This window comes from Nesoenas mayeri, assembly GCF_963082525.1.
Source record: "Nesoenas mayeri genome assembly, chromosome: Z".
Classification (NCBI taxonomy): domain Eukaryota; kingdom Metazoa; phylum Chordata; class Aves; order Columbiformes; family Columbidae; genus Nesoenas; species Nesoenas mayeri.
Window position 1 is genome coordinate 3,833,720 of NC_137542.1, and position 19,899 is coordinate 3,853,618.

The window sequence follows — 19,899 nt, forward strand, 5'->3', positions numbered from 1 at the left end:
CATCAAAATTTTTCTTACTTCCCTTTCATTAGGTATCTTTTTCCCAGCCTGACTTGTAACTCTTCTCAATTTTGTCTGCCAATAGAAGGAGCTCCTGCATTAGGCAACAAGCTGAAGCCCCCAGGAGAACCTTTCCTCTGATTCAGACAGATGGATTCTGAATTTCATACTGTGTGATGTGTACAAAAATTTTGATTACAATTTTGGTACAAACTAGCCAGTCATATTGCAAACAAAGCCTGTGAGATTATTGCCAGATAGGAACATAGCACTGTTTAGAGGAAAGTCTATGCAGGGAAAAAAATAATAAGTTTATCTGCTTGTATCTTGTCAAACTGCAGTGGCTGGAAGCGCTCTGCTGTAGGGGGGTGGTTAGTATTACCCCTGCTCATCGTTATAAAAGACATCTCTTGATTGCAAACAGAAGCTACTGAGTGGTGTTAGAGAAATGCTGAAAACCAGAATAAGATAAAACACCAGTTCCTGAGGATTTTAAAGAGGATGCTGGTATGAATAGGGGAAAGAAAAAACATGTAGACTCTGTGGGGAAAGGGAGTGATACTCCTGGAAGAAAGTGAAATAGACATTGACTCAGCAAAACACATTCCAGTTTGCGATAGAAAACTTCCATAGTTAAGTAACTAATAAATGTTGTCAAGATGTTCTAAAGGACACAGAATTTTGATTATTCTGTTCTGTCAAAATAGATGTATTGTTTAAGCTTATTTTAAAATAGCTTCATGGAAGAAAACTGTACGCTATTTATCTCGTTTTCTGAAAATCTTAATTTCATTAATTAGACTCATATTCTTATTTACTTTCATTTTCAGGACATACAATTATATTTTCCTATCTGCTTTCATTTTCAGTGTTATTTTCATTAGGTGTTTTCTCATTCTTTCCACCCAGAATTTCTTAATGATAAGCAATTGCTACCAGTACCCAGCGTGCTCTGTATTATCTTCCAAGTCATAGAAAACCTTCACAAAATCTGTGACCTAAATACTAAATACTGCATAGGAATCACTGTGTTGTCCAAAGATTAGAACACAAAACATGCATTTTGTATGTATGTAAATGATGCTAGAATGAATCAGCAGGGCTTGTGCTGTTGGCATGATCATGGGGCTGTTTTAGTCCTCACACAACCAAATTGCAGGTTTCCCTCCAGATTTTGTTGTCACCACCTTTTCCAGAAAACCTGCTTTTTATTCCTTCTCTCTTACAACATATCTCTGAAGATGTCTTAATGAAACCTAACTTCTACTACACCTGACTTTTATTGTTTCTAAAAAAATTATCTTTTTTTTTTTTTCCTAATATTAAAGCCCTTTATGAGTTTGTAAGTAAGTGATATGTGACTTGAATGCATTAACTACACAGTGACTATGGGTAATTAAAAGCAGTAATGAGTAGGTGACTGGGGTAAGGAGCTGAGGCAGCAATATTTGCTCTCATGCTCTTCTTGTCTCTGCATTCCCGCACAAAAGTTAGTGCCCTTTAGTTTTCATTTTTCATTCATTGCTCCTTGTCTGAAGAGTTTTTTCTCCCCTCTATCAGTGCAGTGGTGCAGGAGAGAAAATAAAAGCCATAAAACATGCATTGCTTGCCAAAGTGTAATGAAACAGAGGGCACTATACAAGAAAAATCCCTCATGTCTTGTTTCATATGGTATTTTGCCTGCATGAGAGTGAATGATCTCTCTTACTGAAACACCTGGGGTAAAAATTTAATTGTCAAACAAAAAAGCTGTGACACTTCCTTACAGACATGAACAAGACTGGAGCCTTTACTTGCACTTAGGCTGCATATCAGAGACCCTAATATACACTTATAGCTTCTAAGGATAGATGGAAAAAACACTGAAAAGACAAAATGCAGATTATAATACCAGACCAAAGAGATGTAGTGGGGTCTTGGGGATTGTACTTCTTCATTTTTCTCCATATATCTTCCTTTGGCTTCGTGAAGACAATAGAGTTGTGAAAATCTCCATCACAGGATGTAACTTCTAAATACTCCAGGGCCAGATTCTCAGGTGAATTTATTTCTTCTATCCTCCATCTCATTCATCCAGTGTAAAATGACTAATAAACTGGCAGCATATGCCTGGTAAAGCATTCCCCTGGTATGTGGAGAAACTGTTGTTCATTGCTGATCTGGTCTGGATTTGTTTCTCCGCTTGCTGTCTTCCTGAGAGACAATCAAAGTGATGATGTGGCCGAGCTATACTCCATCATAACTTGCACTTGAATGCCATCTATTATTCTTTTTTCTCTTCAATATATCTATCCCATACTACTTGACTGCAAGACAGGGTTGCACTCCTATACTTTGTCTTAATAAATGAAGACCTGAGATACAGAAATTGCAGTCTTCAGCTACATCATTACCTAGCACATTGAAAGCAACACTCAGGTTACTCTGTGGATCTGTGAAGTTTTATAAGAGTCTAACTTTGAATATCTGTATTACATATGTACCAGCACCTTTAAGCTTGCTTTACATACATAAAGGTTTGCAGCAAAGCTCGAGAAAATTCTATTTCAGCTATTAATTGCTCTCAATTTCTGTCAAATACAGAAGAAAAATCTTTTTCAGCTAACTATTTCTCTCAATTTCTATAAATTCCAGAATGATAAAAACAACTTAGCAGAGCGGAAAAAAAGACTCTGCTACCTAATCAGTTCAGGTCACTTGGTTATTGTGACCACAGACTGATTCAGGTACATCTTGCCTCCAAAGGTGGAGACTTTTTTTATGATGTTGTGTAGAAACTGTGCTATCTGTGTCAAGAGATCAGAGTTCAAGTTCCTAATAAACATTCTGCACTCACAATTTTTTTTTTAAAGTTGGGGAAAATCTATCTCTTGGATTTAGTTTTTCATGTAAAAGTGCACGAGTTCAGTGCTGCTGTTACAACACCACGGTTTAACAGCAGCCTGGATTTGAGAGCGTATTAATCTCATGATTGCAACGCCAAGCTTACATGGGAACAGGGACCAATTACCTTCAAGCTCAGATTTTTTCCTCAGTCGCATTTCAAGTGTCTGGCAGCAGCTTTCAATATTTAGATTTGCTCTAAGGCAGACCATTTTCCCTGCCACCCTCTGGGCTTAACTGTGCACATCAATATCTTTCTGCATAGCAGAAATACCTTCATGATCACAACTGGTGACGGGTAGATGTTTCTTCTGATATCCCTTGTTGTACCTCTAAACCTGGTCCATGCAGTTAAGGAGGGTAGGTGCTGGTAAGCTATTGCACTTGATAGGCAACTCTGCATACCGGATTTGATAGGTATCCCTGTATAGTTTACTGTTTTGCTGCTGCTTTGTAATTATCTTCAATCATACTGAGTCTTGTTTGGTGAAGATGAAAATGCAAACAGGATAACATATTCAAAACATCCAAAACACACAACATAAACACAGGAGCTTTTAAATGACACAAATAAAGAAGCTCAACAAGGCCAAGTGCAAGGTCCTGCATATGAGTTGGAGCAAACCCAAGAGCAAACAGAGGTTGGGCAGAGTATGGATTGAGAGCAGCCCTGAGGAGGAGGACTTGGGGGACCAACATGACTAGACAGTGTGTGCTTTCAGCCCAGAAGGCCAACTGTGTCCTGGGCTGCATCAAAACAGCCTGATCAGCAGGTGGAAGGAGGTGATTCTGTCCATCTACTCTGCTATGGTGGGACCCCACCTGGAGTCTTGTGTTCACCTCTGAGGGCCTCAACATGAGAAGGACATGGACCTATTGGAGCAAGTCCAGAGAAAGGCCACAAAGACAATCAGAGGGCTGGAGCACCTCTCTTATGAAGACAGGCTGAGGGAGTTGGGGCTGTTCACTATGAGAAAGAGAAGGCTCTGGGGAAACCTTGTAGCAGCCCTCCAGTACCTAAAGGAGACTTACAAGAAATGTGGAGAGAGACTTTTTAAAAGGGCTTATAATTATAGGTCTAGGTGTAATGGCTTTAAACTGAAAGAGTGTGGATTTAGATTAGATGAAGGAAGAAATTCTTCCCTGTGAGGGTGGTGGGGCCCTGGCATAGGCTGCCCAGAGAATGTGGGGATGTCCCATCCCTGGAAGTGTTCATGGCCAGGTTCGATGGGGCTTTGAGCAACCTGATCTAGTGGAAGGTGACCCTGCCTATGACAGGAGGATTTAACCAAACAATCTTAAACATTACTTCTGTGATTCTGTGATTCAATGAAATAAAAAAACAACCCCCCACACCTCATGTATTTATATTCAATCTGAATCAGAAAGGTCTCTTTCTTATCCAGTTGACTTGCCAGTCTCCTGACAAAGCTGCAGGCAGGTTTTCAGTCTTTGTACATACCATTTAGAGAAAGATCCTACATAGGAGAATCTGTCAGAGAATCTATTTATAGTGGGAATTTCACTTACAGAGTCTCCAGTAAATAATAGTTTTGGGGCACACTGTTACACTGCTGTTCAGGTGTCTGATCCTGTAAATGCTCATGTTGCTGGAACTTTGGTCCAGCAGAGACTTGTGAGACATTCATGTTGGTGAACTTGGAAGAGGAATCATAGACACCATCATAAATCCCAACAGTTACTATATTGCTTCCTTATTCACTGATCATTCTTCATGATCAGAGTGAATACTGTTTTGCTTCTAGCATATACAAAAGCTTCTCTACTGTTATAACAAGGGTGTAATCTTCTATACTGTTCTGACCATTAAAAAAAATGAAATTCTTGCACCAATAAGCAGTAACATTTCCCTTTGTGTCTGGTGACTCATCACCATATTTCTGTGTCAAAAGTGTCTTTTGCTGAATTTTACAATCTACATCATTAGCCAAGATATACCACAGCAATGTTTAAATATCACAAACGTACTTCACTTATTAACAACTAGTTGATATCGAATGTGACACTAATTAATCATTTGGGGTGAAAATATGCTCAAGGCTACAAATCTGCAGAATATTTTTAAAGCATTTCAGTGGAAAAAAAAAAAAAGAAACAACCAACCAAACAAAACATTCCTATTGTCAGGAGAGTTAAATTAATAGTTAACATCTGTTTAGTCCACATGTGGTGGGTTAACCTTGGACACAAAGTGCTCATCAAGTTGCTCTCTCACTCTCTCTCCTCAGCAAGATGAGGGTAAAAGTAAAATGAAAAAGCTCCTGATCTGACGTAAGAACAGGGACTCACCAACTCACCACCACTCATCACTCACCAGCTACCACCATGGGCAAAACAGGCTTGACTTGGTGAATGCTATTTTAATGCACTGGCAGTTGTCATCATTTAACCCCAGCTAGAAACTAAGGCACTCACAGCAACACACTCACTCCCCCAGCATTGAAATAGGGGAGGGAATTGGAAGGGTAAGAGTGAGAAGACCTGTGGGTTGAGATAAAGACAGTTTAATAGGAAAAAGAAAAGCCCCTCATGCAAGGAAAGCAAAACAAGGAATTAATTCACCCACTTCCCATGGGCAGGCAGGTGCTCAGCCATCTCCAGGAAAGCAGGGCTCCACCACAAGTAATGTTTACTAAGGAAGGCAAATGCTATATTCTGAATATCTTCTTTCTTCTTCTACCAGCTTTATATGATGAGCATGACATCGTATGTTATGGAATATTTATTTGGTCAGTTTGGGTCAGCTGTTCCAGCTGTGTCCCCTCCCAGTTTCTTGTGCACTCCCAGCTTACTCACTGGTGGGCAGTGTGAGGATCTGAAAAGTCCTTGACACTGTGTGTAAGCTCTGCTCAGCAAAAATGAAAACATCCCTTTAATAGACACATAGAAACTACTATAAAGAAAGCTAACTGCATCGCAGACAAAACCAGCATGTCAATTAACAAAGACTAACCTAAAAACACCCCTCCCCAGCTTCCCTTTCTTACCAGGCTCATATTTGCTCCTGACTCTTCTACCTCCTCCTCTGGAGTGGCACAGTGGGACAGGGAATGGGGATTGTGGTAACTTCATAATGCATTATGTCTGCTACTCATTTCTCCTCATGCTCTTCCTTTGCTGCAATGTGGGTCCTTCCCATGGGACAAAGGTCTTGCCAGGAGCCTGCTACAGCACAGGCTCTCCACAGGCTGCATCTTCCTTCAAGATACATCTACCTGCATGATATTATCCTTGTGCAGGGCCCTTCATGAGCTACAGAGTGGATATCTGTCCACCATGGTGCTCCATGGGTGAGACAACGTGCATCACCATGGTTTTCTCCACAGACTGCTTCAGCGCCTGGATCACCTCCTTCCCTGCCCTTCTTCACTCACCTTGGTGTGTGCAGAGTTGTTTCCCTCACATGTTTCTTTCTACTCCCTCTCACAGATGCTGTGCCATGCTTTTCATCTTTCCTTAAATATGTTTTCACAGAGGTGCCACCAGCATTGCAAATGGACTCAGCTTTGTGTCTCGGGTTCTTCTTGGAGCTGGCTGGAACTGACTGTGGCTGACAAGGGGCAGCCCCTGGTTTCCTCTCCTAAAGGCTGTCCCTGCAGTCCCCACTCCTTCCAGCCCTCTGCGACCAAAACCATGGCATATAAACACTGGAGACAAAAAAAAGCCTGAAACCCACTTTTTTGTGTACTGTGTTGTTCTCTTCAGACAGCAATCCAAATACCTCTGCAGGTGAGATTCTCAGTCTTTTCCTATACAGACTGATGAGAATGTGTAAAACTATTTATAATTTCTGCCAACGAAATTACTTGTGTCCGTGACAATACCAAAGTAGAATTCATGCATATATTGAAGAAATTAATATTCTGAAAGCTTGTCTTTTCTTGTATTTGTCAATAGTGAATTTCCCAAACAGACGTACTGACAGTCTGATTTTCTTGATTCTCATGAACATTATTAATACCATGAATATTTCAACTCAAAATTCTTCCATCCATTTTTTTTTCCTGTTAAAAATTGTATTTGAATATCTTGATGCTATGTAGCATTATGTCCTGGAATGGTGCTGATTTGTTTAATTATTATTTTTATTTTGTGTAATATTCTCGTTCTAGATATTTTCCATTTTCTGAATTGTGTGAGTCAACATCTTTTACAGCACAGACCCCTGGTTTTCTATTAAACATTATGATTTAAAGGTAAATGATTTATGCTTTGTGAAAAAATATTATTTATTTGCTTTATGCAGAAATCTGTACAGTCAAATATTTAATGTGTAACTGAGATCAATACTTATCCTCCAGAGGGTCTAGACCACTCAGGGGTAAGACACTAGGCAGTTTATCTCTAGGTCACTAGTCTTCAGCTACTCCAGATTTGACTGCAAACTGACTCGAAGCTGATGTCCAAGGGAAATATGTTTATTCAGGGAATCTTCAAGAGATTAAATAGAAAATGTAGGGAACTATTTTGTTCCTTTTCTGGTCCTTTAATCAGTATGTCTACATCCTTCTTTACCCTTGATGAGTGCTAATCTATTCAACTGTATCTACATGTTGCCCCTTTCTGGACTCCTAATTTCATTTGTTAATAGACACTAGATCACTCCACTTTCTATACGAAAGTTTCAAAAATTCTTTTGTCAAGCAGAAGCAAGCTTTCTTAAAAGTCATATATATATTGTCTACCTTTTCCCTAAAATAAGTGCTGTCCAGAAGGGGCAGAATAATGTTTTCAAATGCTCCAGTCCAGACTGGTGGTAGGGGAGAAAATGTTGCCCAAACATTTTTATAAATGCAAATCTTCAAGTACAGTTAAGGAAATACATAAATGTTTTTTATGGCCTTACAATACAAAAGAGATTTATTTGTGAAAATATATAACAGACATATTAAACACTTGAAAATATTATCCAGAACTTGGTAACTATCAATAGTAAAATAAGATAAATATGTTAATGGTAATACAATATTCTGTTTGCTTCATTTTCTCCAGCATTTCATGGCCACAGATTGTATGCATTGTTAATCTCCTTAGAGAGGGCTAAGGAATTTTTTCTAATCTCAGAAAGCTTTGACTCAACACTTCACGTTTTGAGGAGAAGGAAATAAAAATATAAAATCTACAGCAATGGCATGCAGACTGAGATCTGGTCTGTAAACTCTCTACTCGAAAATCATAGATGTAAATGAGATTGTCCCTATGTACAACAGAGAGGTTCATAGCCAGTTCACCTCCCTGGTCTAGTGTTGCTGTGAAATCTGAATTGAATGGCTGAGAGAAGAACTGGAGATGTAGGAAAGCAGAACAGGCCAGACAGATGGTGTGTTACACAACTCATTCTCTCAAAAGCTGCTTGCTTAAATTTGCCTGTGTTCAAAACCCACTTCAACCTACTGAAGCAGACCTGGTATTTTATCACCGAAACAAAACGGCATCCTCAAAGGATATGATGGTCTTGTTAACACAGATCTTTGGGAAAAACAACAGAGCATTTAGACACTGTATTTCTAGGCTGTATTATGTTTATCTTAAACTGTCATCCAATCCCATTTAAATAAATAGTGCATTTGTTTGACAAGCAACACATGCATTTGTTTCTGGTCTTAAATATGTCCTATGCTTGGACTACTGACTTAAGGATGTTACTCACTTAAGTTTTCATGATCCCTTACTTAGATTAAGTGAACATCATCCAAAGTTCTCTTGCTAAAGCCTTGAAAAGCTGTTCAAGTCAGAAGTACGTGAACCCTCTTGCTCTCTGGGGAAGTAGCACTGGGTTAAAAACACTTGAAGAAATAAAGATATCCAAACAGAAATTGCAGAGACAAAAAGCAATGGCCTAAGTATTGCCCATAACACATTTATTTTGAGGCAGGTTTGGTATCTTAGATGGCCAGGGAATGCCATCAGTAGTAGGTTACTGGTGACAGATACATTGCAGAGCTAAAGAAGGAACCATGCCAGAGTCTCGATCCAGGAACAAGAGAATGGGGAGAAGTAGCAAAACAATGCTGCTACTGGATAGTTTTAAAAATTACTTTTTGGACTTTTTTGCAGGTCCAGGCAATAGTTCATTTTTATTTTTTTCCTATATTCAAGGTAGAAGTGACATTAGTGTTTGAAAAGATGAGAAGCATAAGAAGTTGCCATTTTTGTTGTTGTTGTTTTTGTTTGTTTGCTTGCTTGTTTGTTTTGTTTGTGGTTTTTTTGTGGGTTGGTTGTGGGTTTTTTGTTTGTTTGTTTGTTTGTTTTCCCAGTTTCATTTGTATTTTTAAGGCATTGGTATTATTACAATATCAGGAAAACTTGTCATGCAACACATTTTTGTAGTGAAATAATTAACATTTTAAGTAGTCTCATAATCATGTGTTATTGATAAGTCAGCATATGTGATTTTAAGAATATAATTTCTAACAATGGAAATGGAAATGTTTAGTTTTTCCTCCAAGCCCAACTGCAAATATTGCACTAAATAAATTTCAATATGTGTGTGTGAAAAGATCACAGAAAAGACATTGGTAATTTAGTTTTCTTTGGTGTCTCTGACCTTTCTTCTTTCAAATTCCTAATTATGACGGAAATTCCATTTTGTGTCATTGAAATTGTATTAAACTGATAATAAAAATTTTGCTTGACGTGTTATTTTTTGAGCAATAAATCTTTATGCCTTATTATATCTTTCCAAACTCCATAATGGTGAATGACTTAATGACACCCAAACTGGAAAGTGCCCTTATGTGGCTTCTTTCTCTTGGCCTTTGTCACACTGAGGAGTAAGATCAGCGATGATTACAAATTAAATGAGCCAGTGTTGCTGCACTAATCCATCCCTGGATATTGCTCCTTGCTCGTTTCAAGAGCTATATGGACATGCAGCAGGGTTTTAACAACATTCACATGCCACTTCTCATCACAAGAGCTGCAGAGTCATCCTGAAGAAAGGGGATGTGAGGCTTGCTGTGCAAGTTTAATGTGGTTATCCCACTTCTATTTACCCTGGAATTGGGTTATGCTTGAGAAACTTTTTTTTTTACCTACTTCTTGGAAAACTAAACAAACCCTCCAAAACAAGCAAACTAAAAACCAAAAAAACCCACAAACAAACGAACCATCCCCCAAACAAACAAGCAAACAAAGCTAACACCACATTATACAAGAGGGTGTGTTTTTAACTTCTGAAAGTCTTTAGACTCCAAAAGAATAGAATCTGGGAGAAGTTCAGGGCTTGAGGAGAAAGAGGAAGGCCAGATAGAAAAACTAACAAGCTCCAGAATTTAGAGTTTCCTTGAAATACTTATTAGATATTGAAAAAACCTTCAGAAGCATGATTGCAAAGTTCTTCATCAGGCTAGAACCCCCTACAGCTGCATATAAAGTTGTGTATTTAAATATATATATATATATATATATATATAAATTTTCAGTAAAGGAAAAGAAATCATCATGATTATCATATCTGAACTATCATGAAAACAGGACCAGTAAGCATCTGTCCTGTACTTTGGACTCCTTTATCTTTGATATTGAAAGTATGTCATCTCTCTGTTTATAATCTTAGAAGTTTGCTATTAGCAGTTATCTTCCCAGTTTTTACCCTGTCATGTGGAAACCTTTCCATCTTTTTCTCAAATACTATATAGAACACAAGATAAAGCAAAAATAGCAGGAATATTAATCTTGCTGAAATCTAACAGAGCCTTGGCCAGCATCAATTCACTTCATCATATGTAGTGTGGGCAAATATCTTGAATAGGGAAAGAGTAGAACAGACTTCTAAAAGCAGAAGTGATAGAGTAAGTCCATTGAAGTTGTTAATACTGACCTATTTATTCAAGGTGAGGGAAAGAAATTTTTCTTCTTTAGCTTTTTTGAAATATCTGGTACCTGAAGACATGAACATCCCATGATTTCTTCTCTCTGACTGCACTTGAATCCATCCAAAATACTCATGTTCTTAATAATGAGTCAGCAGTTCCATAGTCACGCTCAAGCTCAAGCACAATGAAGGTGAAATTAACATTGTGAGTTCTGGCTCAGTAAGGTGATTTAAAAACCAAGAGTACAAAGTGGGAGCAAGCCTGGAAGGGCCACAGGGAACAGCTTTGATGTTTCATTGCAGGATCAGCTGATTGAAGAGAGGAACCAATATGAAGATGTTTTGAAAGTCAAAGGTAAAATACCTAAAACTGGAGTGCATAAGGACAGGAACCCATCCAGCTAACTTTGACTGATTCTGAAAATTGTATTCGTTCTCTGGAAGATTTCCAGCCAGATTCAGGCATGCCACTCATACATATAAACAGTCACATATTTCCAAAATGTAATTTAATAATCTAGTTGTGCAAGTGAGTACAAACAAGAAAAAATCTGCCCTCAATAAAAATGAAAAATAGTGACCTTGGAATACAGTAAATACATAAACTTGGTACAAAGTGGGCTTAGGTAACTTTTTGAATTGTGTACAAAGTCATTTATGAAAGATCTGTAAAATCATTGTAGCATGACTTCTTTGTAGCCTCTTTTTTTTTTTTCTTTCTTTCTTTTTTTTTTTTTTTTTTCCCCGGGCAATAGGAATTAGTCTTTTTTAAAAGAAATTCTAATAAAAGCTATATTGTAATCACTAAAGAAAGAATAACTCTTACTAGACTCTAGATCCAGAAGTGTAGTTAATGATTACTGCTTTCAAGGCATTTAAAGATATTTGAATTATTTATTACTGTATGTGAGAAGCATTTTTTCTTAATAAGTCATCAGTGACAGACAGTAAAAGTGACAAGATCTGCAGCAAATGTCCATAAAGATTAAGTACATGGATTGAAATTATTTTTCTCTAAATACACCAGACACACATGACACCTATGTGTATTGACCTGCCATCCACAATGCAGAATAAAGGTACATATACTTTTAAAAATTATTTTGTTAATTCTTTTTCATTGAGCTGTTCTTGTACAGTGTGTCTTACTGGCTATGAAGTGCAAGTAAACATGTGTATCCAAAAATCTGCAGTCAGTTTTCTGAAATATTTCCAAGGATTTTTCACTTTTATAGTGTGCAGAATTTTGCACTGAACAAAACTGGCTTTTCTAACATTTTCAGCATGAACACTTAAAGTACATGCATAAAAAACAGGGCATTGTGAAAGATAAAGTGTTATCAAGGCAACAATGACAATGAAATGAGCAATAAAGCAGGTAGTTGACTGTCTGTAAAAGTCCTTTACAAAACCCAGTGCATGATTATTTTAGAAGTGTCCTCTGGAATGGATGTTTTTAAAATGGGTAATCTCTGAAATAGCTCGGTTCACTTCTGGTACTGTTTCACAAACTGTCATGGTCAGGTGTGGATGCCTTTTTCTTTAAGGAGATAAGAAGACTGATGTTTAGATTTGTAGTTCTTGTTTCTAGGATAATCAGTCAAAGTGAAAGTATAGGATTCATGACAAAATCTGCAATTGAGCAGAGAGTATTCTTACTGGACTCTATTTATTCACTACAGAAGTGTCACCATTGTTTTAACTTCTGAAGTCTTTTTTAATTTATTACAAATATGTTATCATGCAAAAAACATTTCCATCTCTACTTTTATGTTCCACTTCTGCTTACTTACATTCATTCAGGATGTTATTTCTAAGAAGATGATCTAACCAACAAAAGCTAATGCTGTGGACTGCCCATTGAAGGAGGTTTCATCTAAATTTTACTATTTTCACAAAATTTTTTCAAGTGTAGAATCTGATTCTGTGTGTAACCATTCATAAGATACAAAAGGAAAGTAAAACTGGCTGGTTTAAATCAGCGTAATAGATTTACATTATAAATAAAGACAAGGCAATCTATTATTGACAAAGCAGCAGTGGAGGGTTAAGTAAAAATTATATCCTATTGTTAATCAAGAACTTAAAAGAGTTAATGGAAAGGGGAAGGGAAGAAAAACAAACAAACAAAAATGAAGCAAACCAAAACAAAACAAAAAAGCAAACAAAAGCCACCAAACCAGGAACATGTAACAACAAAACTGGCATAGGTTTTATAATACAGAATTTTATTTCTGTTATGGACAATAATCAAATTCACGCATACCTTCATATTTAAGTTGCTAATGTTAATTTTTGTTTAAATTCTTGATAGAAATTTGTCTTAGCTCAACTCAATTATAAAACATCAAGAAAGAGATTCAAAATGGTTTTAATGTAGCAGCCTGTGTAATGACTTTGTAATACTAAACTGGGATATGATGCTTTTGGGACAGAAAAAATTGCAGCATCAGCCACTCAAGGGTTCTTGAGTGGCTTCAATCCAGAATTTATCACTTTTGTCACTGATGTCAGCCATACGTCAATGCCTGCTCATGCGACGGGGACTATCTGAATCTTGCCTAATAATTCAAGGCCATAAAGAAAGTATATTTAGCTCTAATACTAAGTTATTTAAAGTTATAGGCAGTGTAGTAGGTGAATAACAAGGTGGTTGAGCTGGAGATGTATTATCTATTTACAAGGGTTACTAATGACTTTGTAACCCACAAGCAGTAAAGACATAATGTTTTATCATAGAAAATGCATAGTGGACAAAACAGGCCAGTCAGAAAATAAAAAAAGGTCACCTCTAAAAGAATCTACTGTCCTCCCATTCCTCACTAAATGGAACAAAGACTGTCCAACAGCCTTTAATGGCCCCTCCACGTAGTCTATCTTCCTATCACATCTCTCCCTCCTTATGAGCAAAGAAACCTTCACAAAGGGCACAAGATGCTGTAACAGTATTTTTATTTTATAAGGGAGAAGCACAGAAGGGTGTTAGAGATTATTATCACATGGCCATGCACTGCTGTGAAGGGCCTGACTCCGTCTCCTCAGTCCCACTCCCTAAAGGCATCTTGGACTGCTGTTGGTTCCCTGAAGCTGTCCCTTGCCCTGGATGAACCAGCCCTGTTCCTACAGCCACTTCCTTGCAGGGTAGAGTCTCCAGTCCTGATCAGCATGGAAGTCTGCTTTGACATCACCCCACTTTATCCAGATCTTTCTTCAATTGAATGTCCCAAAACCGAACACCTGTCCCCTTGCAGAAGGTTTTCCTTTCCAGGGCAAGAATTTTATTTGTCCATGTTGGGTATGGTATGGCTCCTGCTGGTACCTTCCTCCAGGCTGGGTGAGTCTCTCTGGATATCCAGGACATTCACTGGCACCCAGATTTGGTGTCACCTGTAGACATAATGGGATAGATGACTCCACCTCCTCTAGACAATGAAAATGTCCTTCATATATTCCACTTCTTACTGGTTTCCAGGAAGAGTATGACACCTCAAGTGTCTCCCTTGAGAGTAACTACCCTAGGGAGCCTGATCTTTCAGGCAGATTTTTGCCCAAGCTAATATTCTTTATTCTATAATACATACAAAATTGCATCATGAAATCAAAGTAAGGATTTAATGCTATTAGTCCACTCATACCATAGTTCAAAATGTCAATATCCTTTTTTAGACTATTTTATTTCTCCTTGCTGCATCCATTTACACGTAGGTGAAATAAAAATGATGTTCTGTAGCATATAAAATATTGTTTTAAGTTTCGTGAATCACTCACTCAGCTTTCATTTTTGCTTGATTCAGTGCCAGGGATTGCTTTTGTTTTAGAAGCTGCTACTGTAAACCTAATTGACAAAATTACTTCCACAAATATTCATAAATGCAAGAAAATATTTTTCAATGTCATCTGTATTATACCTTCAAAGTACACCTAAAGTTCCCTAAATTCTTTATGTTTCCCATGACCCAGTTATGTTTGTCCATATTACCTTTGCAGGCAGCTTTAACTCAGGCTATATCCAGGCTGATACAGATCTGCGGGGGTTTGTGACTGGCAGCATCATGGTTCTTCCAGGATACTCAAACTGAGAATTATTTATTCACTTCCACAAAAAGGGAAGGTGGAGTAAGTGGAGGCCACACAGGGTTTTATGTGTTCCTGTATCCTGGTTTTAAAGATATGGCTCCTGATAAGTTGCCAGGAAGCAACCTTGGTCTTGAGAAAGTGCAGATGTGGTATAGACATACTTAGTGATCAAATGCTCTAGTATGGTAAAGAAATAGAAATTTTAGGGTAGCAATTTTTGTTTCTAAAGGAAGAATGAAATTGAGAGCAATTTTATCAGTAAGTTCATACTGAGAGAAGCCTAATACAGTTTTTCTCTTAGGACACCATAAGAAATATAATAATTGCCTGATTTTTTCCAGTATTGTTATGATGGTCAGAGGATGCAGATTAAAACATACACAATGTTATATATAAAAAACAAACATAAATACTACTGCAAAGAGTATTTATTTGAGGAAGATGATCGATATTTTTCTCTCTTGTGAGAGAAGACACATGCTTAGGTTTTATTAGGATTTTGCGTGTTAATAATTAGATTTTTAAAGATTTTGTTTAATCACATGAGAAACGGTTTCAAAGTTTACATTTTTATCCCTTATAGTAGCTCTGTGTCTTTCTTTCTAATTTTTAATTAAGTTTGAAAATAAATAATATATCCCACAGTTTTTAAATTTTCATGAGAAATCAAAATTTTTCTTTCTGATGGCAAATATGTATCTCAGAAGCAAAATCAAACAATACACTTGCTTTCTAAGAATGGTCACTGACTTCAAATACTAAAAAGTTCCAGACAGATGGAAAGTATAGTATTTTATTTCATGGGACAGGTAAATTTTCCTTTCTGGAACATGAATGAAGTTATTAGAAGCAGCAGCAGGTATTTTATCACTGCCATCGTTAGGCGAAGGATTAATTGCTGTCACTGTTCATACTATGGTACTTTGTGCAGTACAAATTACATTTCTCTAACTTCAGCACCTTGATCAAAAACAACCTGATCACAGCTCATACTAATCTGCTGCAGCCAGCACCAGTCTTTCTATTACAAATAAATGCAAGGTCAGCAGCCTGGACTTTGGAAAGGCAGGAGCAAGCTTATCAGGGGAATGCACATGGTAAGGTCCAGAAGCAATGACAATGTGAAAAATCAAGTTAACATCCAGTAAAAAGGCATGCACATTGCAGTGCTGTTGCCTTTCAGTCGATTTGTTCCATGTTGAATCAAAACAGGGATTTCTACGTGTCTCAAGTGCCCACAAGCTCCTGGTAATTTGTCTGCTAGATATCTGAACTTCTATTAACTGGGCAGATACAACACACACAGAAGAAATAAAAACAGTGTAAGTGGTAGATATACAAAAGAGTCTTTCCCTTAAGAAATTACACTGAACTGTAAAAGCGCTGTATTTGATAAACAGCTTTATGTTCACTTACAGGCTTGCCTTCTGTTTTAATGCGCCTGTTCACGCTCCAGTTGTACAATCACACTTTCAGCTGCTTATGAGGAAAGTAAGGTGAGTTCACTCAAACTAAAGCATGTCGCTGAAATTTGGGTAATATCTCCAGCCTAAGCAAATGGTCAATTTATGAGGATTTATCTACCAGGTTGCTAAAATAGATGATCTCACAACACTCAGCCTATATATTCTCTAAACATGAAACTGTTGGAATTGTTCTTTAAGAGGTGCATTTTGATCTCAAAAAGAACGGTCCTTCCAACCACTTACCTTTAAGACCATCTGAAAATATTAGAAAAAAACATTGAGTTGATTTACAATCACACTAACAATATGAGGCAGAATAGTTTAATGTTTTGAGAGGTCAATTAATCATATACTGTGTGGAAATTTGAAGGATGCAATCTAAAGCTGTGCAAGGTGAAACCACTTAAGGTAAAATTTCAATTATCCACTTGTTGAGGTAATCTGTAGCGAAATTTTTAAACCTACCTGTCAGAGGCTGAACATCTAGATTTATATTTTTGTGCTTATTTATATCTTTCATATATATATATGTACACACAAATATATATATATGTATATCCATGAGGTGTTATGAGATGTCATGAGATGTAGATATATGTTATCTGTATATCCCTCTACTATAAAAAAAAAAGTCAGCCTGGTGTCCTACATTGAAAACTTTTACATTGAAATTTTAGTTTACAGTAAAATATTTACATCATGATAATTCTGTTGTAAAATGTAGAGTTTTCTGATGCAAGATACTGGCCTATTGTTCCACGTCTTCCTTTCAGGAGCAGGTAGTCTTACTGTCATTCATTCATGGAACATCTGTCTCTATGTAGCTGAGGTGTTCATGACTTCATAATAACATTGAAACACATTTTAGTTTTAATCTGCTCTAAAAATTCTGCAGATTTGTTAATAAAAGCTTTAAATACATTGCCCTTAGTCAGAATATTACAGGTATGTAAATAAAGGCCAGTGTCACTGAGCATCTGCAACAGTTCAGTTTAATGGGAAAAAAAAATACTTCAGATAGTCTGATGAGAATATAGTAAAAAAATTGCTGAACAAGCAAATAAGTTCATTTTCAAAATTAAGATTACATTTTGTCTACTTACAAGGAACTCAGCACAGTACACCTCCAGTTTTGGTAGAGCATTGGTGCTCTACGGACATATGCATTAATAAAACAGTGAATTCTGACTAAAATGTGTCAATAAGACAGCTATCTAGAATAAAAGGTCTCAGCCTAACTGAAATGTAACTGTCCAAGTACCAATAGACATATTAATTTTTTTCATTGCTTTGATAGGTGTTATTTCCCTCAAACTACAGAAATTAATTGCAGGAGCTCTTGTTCTTGTAGGAAAATAGCATCAGATCTACATTCAGAATTCTATATTCAGATCTGGAGCTGCAGTTTAATATCTTCTTTAAGCAGAAGACACCCTTTCATAGCTCAACACAAAGCTACTCCTGGAACTGCGGTTAAAAGGTGAATTTGTTAACAAGGACATGCAGTTCTCAAGGTAAGTTGGGCAAGATGAAATTCCCAGTGAGTACAGGCGAGAGCATTCCAGGAAATACAGAAAATGTGCCTCCCTCAAGCTAATGACTTAACCCCCACCTCTCTCAACTATTCAGGGCAACAGGAAATACTATTAAATCTCAGTGGCATGTTTCCACTTACTAATGTTCCTGGAGTAACAAGATGGCAACTTTACTCTGCAGCATTACTAAACTTTCTGTTATTTGTTTTCTTCATCTGAGTTCAATCAAACTGCATGGTCTAATGCCAATGTCAAACTAAGAAACTTCAGGGAAAGCCACTCATTCATAGAGTGCTGAGAAGGCAATTCTTATTTCAGCACAAGCTGGACAAAAAGTCCCTGGTTTCTTTTTCTTTCTCCTCAGTGTTAAGCAAAACCTTGTGAGATGTGCATGCCAGGCTGTACAAGCTCCACAGAAGTCAAGGCCACTCATTTAATGAATTCTGACTATGCAAGTATTGGCTCCATAACCTCTCTGATCTACTTTCATGAAGCAACTGATGTTAAAACATGAATTTGAAGCAATATGTGCTGCTACTCTTGCTGTTTCCCTGTTTAAAAATTAACAGGAGCTCATAAATTTATAACCATTAAGAGGCAAGCTGCTACTGAAATGTAATCGAAGGTTTAGATTTGCAATGAAAGGCTTCCATCTTGCATGTACAGAACAAAAAGAGATTTTGCTTCAAGAAGTGACCCCTGTGCTATGTTGGAGGGTTATGCAGCAACCTCAGAGGAGTCAGTTCAGAGGTGGTGTTATGTGGGAGTAAACTGCAGATTTTCCGCAGGAAGAATATATAACAGGTTTTACTTACCTAGCAAAAAGTTTTGGTGTTTTGTTTTTTTTTTTTAAAAAAAGGGAAAAAAAAAAAAAAGGAAAAACATAAAAAAGCTTTCCTGTATGTAAAAAACCCTCTTGTCTATCTTTAAGTTTTGCTAGACCATGTTCTTCTGTACGCTCTATTTTATACTGTAATACTACATTTATTAAACAAGGAGATGATGTGCTTAGCTTATGGTACTGGCAGTTCTAACCTTGAACTGTAAATCTCGTAATGTAGTAAAGAAAGGCTTTAAAATTGTTATTAAACTCTGGCAGTTCTATTCAAATATTCTTCTCTGAATAACAAATACTCTTTGCTCCTGCTCATGAGTTACTTCATAGAAAAAAGAAGCTACACTCGAGCATGCAAATTAATCCAATGGTAGTTTTAATTCTTCTTGATTCTTTTTTTCAAGGTAAACAAAACTAAACCTGAGCAAAAAAATGAAATAATGGTATGTCACAACATAATCTTTCCATCATATGGTTTTGTGTAAATGTGAGAAAGAAGGTATTGTAAGAAATATTCTATGGTTACTTCAGATATTACCTATAATATCATATTAATGCACGTGAGATATTGAGCTTTAACTTCCACAATTATATTTGGATCAATTCCAATTTTTATGATGTCCCAGAAACCAAAATAACATTCCTTAGGAGGAATTCTACAATATTTATGCTAACTGCTAAGTATGCATTCTACTTTGAGGTGCACTCTCTACTTCAGCAGAAGTACCCACCTACCTGAAAGATACCAGTCTTTGGTGTGAAGAAGAGAGTTTAGCTTGATCAACGACTTGGCTAACATATAAAAATAACATAAGTGTTACCTATTTTATTTACAGTCACTCTTTAAAAATTAATTTTGAGACTTTCAGATGCTGAGCAACAACTTTATGTGGAATAGCTACACCGTGTTTTAAGATATACCTAGTTAATACATACTAGATTAAAAAAAAAAAAAAAGAAGAAAAAAAGAGAAAGAACTTCATATGCCAAAATGGAAAAGGCTGTAATGTTTCCTTGTGTAAGACATGATAAATAAAATGTATCTGAAATGTGCTGATCTTTTTTTTTCTTTGCCCCTTTTTTTTTTTTCTTCAGATTGGAGATTGAAACAAGGAAAACAATGACTTGATTTCATTGATCAAAACATGCTTTGGGAGCAGACCCTGGATTAATAGGTTTAGGAATGTACTTCTAAATTACAAACACCTGTAATGATCCTCCAAGGACAAACAGGGCACTCTGGTTCAGTGAGCAGGTAATGAAATT